Source organism: Salvelinus sp. IW2-2015, linkage group LG1, assembly GCF_002910315.2.
Source record: "Salvelinus sp. IW2-2015 linkage group LG1, ASM291031v2, whole genome shotgun sequence".
NCBI classification, from domain to species: domain Eukaryota; kingdom Metazoa; phylum Chordata; class Actinopteri; order Salmoniformes; family Salmonidae; genus Salvelinus; species Salvelinus sp. IW2-2015.
Genome location: NC_036838.1, coordinates 29,341,122 through 29,344,236, shown reverse-complemented (window position 1 = coordinate 29,344,236; position 3,115 = coordinate 29,341,122). Strand labels below are relative to the sequence as shown.

At 45.9% G+C, this 3,115-nt stretch overlaps 1 pseudogene; it reads left to right on the top strand.

Annotated features, from left to right (window-relative positions):
* The first annotated feature begins 577 nt into the window (after nt 1–577).
* LOC111968050 (5-hydroxytryptamine receptor 4 pseudogene) lies at nt 578–1,976 on the top strand (annotated as a pseudogene).
* Nucleotides 1,977–3,115: the final 1,139 nt, after the last annotated feature.

Sequence of the window (3,115 nt, the reverse complement as noted above, 5' to 3'; positions counted from 1 at the left end):
TGTTCACTTGTCATTTCCTTTGTGCTGGCCGAGGCTTGTAGATAAACGAGAGAGAGAGAGGGAGAGAGAGAGAGAGAAGGGAAGAGAGAGAGGAGAGAGAGAGAGAGAGAGAGAGAGAGACAGAGAGACAGAGGAGAGAGAAGAGAAGGAGAGAGAGAGAGAGAGAGAGAGAGAAGAGAAGATGAGAGAGAGAGAGAGAGAGAGAGAGAGATGAGAGAGAGAGAGAGAGAGAGAGAGAGAGAGGAGGAGAGAGCATCTGGTTTTCCTCAGATAAACCACCAAGGAGATTGCCGTCTAGATAGGAACCCGAACCCGGCACCAGAACTATCAGCTTCTTCTGCCAGGCTAAAAACACACCATTTAAGGTTTAACTAACGATAAAGTGCCTTGGAGAKGGATGGATTAAGCAGAACCAACATAATTCTGGGTGGTTTGTTTGTATTGGTAAGATTGTTTGAGCATACAGAATGCTCACAGGGGCAATATGTTCTGTTTTGGAAATGTCTCACCCTACTGCTATATCATGCCAAAACGTTCACATCATGGATGTTGTGTGTATTTTGACAGAACAAGACCAAGCCATGGATAATACCAGTTTGGGATGGCCCGAGGATCTGGATGGTGATGCCAACCTTTCTTCTCTCCATGGCGACCTGGAGGACTTCTGCGCTACGTCGTCGAGGCACCAGGCATCTCGGGTGATCCTGTACGCCTTCTTTACGGCGGGCATCTTGTGCACAGTGGTGGGCAACTTCCTGGTGGTCTTGGCCATCGCTTACTACAAGCAGCTGCAGTCGCCCACCAACTCGTTCGTCATGTCCTTGGCGGTGGCCGACTGCCTGGTGGGGTTGGTGGTCATGCCCTACAGCATGGTGCGCACCGTGGAGGGCTGCTGGMTCTTCGGCGCCCTCTTCTGCCGGGTCCACTCCAGCCTGGACGTCATGCTGTGCACCGCATCCATATTCCACCTCAGCTGCATTGCCTTCGACCGCTACTATGCCGTGTGTAACCCCTTGGTCTACCACCTGAAAATGTCCCAGGGCCGGGTAGCCTTCCTGATCGTGGTCTGTTGGGCCGTCCCGTTACTCATCTCCTTCGGCCCCATCATGCTGGGCCTCCACAAGGCCGGGGTGAACATGGTGCCCATGCCGCCCGAGGACGCCTGCGTCTTCCTGGTCAACCGCGTCTACGCCGTCATGGCCTCCCTGGTGGCCTTCTACCTGCCCATGGGCRTCATGCTRGCRGCCTACTGGAAGATCTACAAGGCGGCCAAGCGGCAGGCCATGCAGATCAGCGCCATGGAGAGCCAGTTTTCKGCCGGGGTGGGCAAGGACTCCAGCAAGAAGCARAGGCAYCGCAACGCCATGAGGAGGGAGAGGAAGGCAGCTAAGACCCTGGGGATCATCATGGGGGTCTTTCTMCTCTTCTGGCTTCCCTTCTTCACCGTCAACATCGTGGATCCCTTCATCGACTACAGCACAGCGGTGGAGGTGTGGGAGTTTTTCCTGTGGCTGGGGTATGTTAACTCGTCGCTTAACCCRTTCTTGTATGGGTTCTTCAATAGATCCTTCCGTAGGGCGTTTATGATGATTATGGGATGTCGGATATGTCTGTCGAGCTCCTCGCCGGGTATGGACTTATCAAAAGAGAGCAACGAACGCAAGGTCAACCAATAGGAGACTAGAATTGCAACACACACACACCTGGACGTGGCATCGACCTATCACACGCCAAGAAAGAGGGCAACGGGACACACAGACAACCAATAGGAGACTGGAGACTTTTAAAATACTTCATTAACAGCTAATTGTGTACAGGTAGAGGACAATTTAAGGGATTAAGTTGTTATTGTTATATTAGAGAGAATTAAGCCACTGACTGATGAAGGAATTGACATTTAAAACAATCTGTGCATTTCTGAGGGACAAAACTGAAATAAACACAAGATTGAACTGCAAAACACTCAAATGACAGGCCAATAAACATTGTATTTTGGTAGCAGTTATACATAAAAAAAGAGAGAAAGAAAATACATTTAAGAAAGAAAGAAGTGAATACTCTTCAGCAAATGTTGTTCTAGTTTGTAAATAAATACAATGTCTGGTTGTTCTTTTGCCTTTCTGAAAACCTTAACAATCCAAAATAAATTGCCATGTCTGCTTGTCTGAATTGGTCACTCAATTAAGTGTTTGGGTGATTTCTATGATGATTGACGTCATTATTAATATATGGTGTATAATGATGTACACAACCAAGGTTATTGTAGTTTTTTATATTTTTMTTTTATTTCTATTTGTTTTTTAATTTTTAATTTTTAATTCAGTTTAGTTTCAGTTAGCTGAGGTGATTTGGTCAAGCGTGAAATGCTCTATCTAGAAACAATTGATCCTTGATTGAACGCTCAACTTGATTATCATCCCAAAATAACTTTACAAATTAAAAAGATACACTTAGTTTTACCACAGATTTCCACAGTAGTTTTTTTTGTGTAACACAGCTTTGGGCCGACAGTTTTTTTGGTTCCCTCCCAAGTTTCCATTAGCTCAAAAAACCTCAGTGGGAATCTGTGTTAAAATGTATTTGTAAAATAATTTTGGGCTGATATGAAAGWAGAATTTCTGAAGTTTCCGTATTGAACGCAGTGATTATCAACTTGTAGGCACAGAGTCTGTACAGTTGTACATGTAGGCCTCTCTGTGGTMCATTGTTCAAATTAGAACCCTATGGGTGTATGTCCTTGGGTTCTTGAGTGCTAAGGTTAGGCTAAGTTTAAATTATAAAGTCAATCTTAATGTAACCTTGTCCCCAGGCTATTGCKCACAGCGCATATAAGCCTGGTACATCAACGATTCAAAGTTAGCCTTAGTGGGGMTGACCATAGAATTCTATGGGATTGACCTTGAGTAAAGTATTTGTCATCATCAAATCACACGACTGTGAGGCATGGCTTTGTGCTTGTGCTAGCGTACCGGGGATGGCTAGGGGGAAAGTGTTGTGGGAGAAGATTGGTTGGCAGATTCAGCTGATTAAGCCAATGCGCCGGGAGTTTCTATATTGGCTAACGAAGGCCAAATTTGACATGTTGGTTCACCAGACTCTTCGCACATTTGGGATT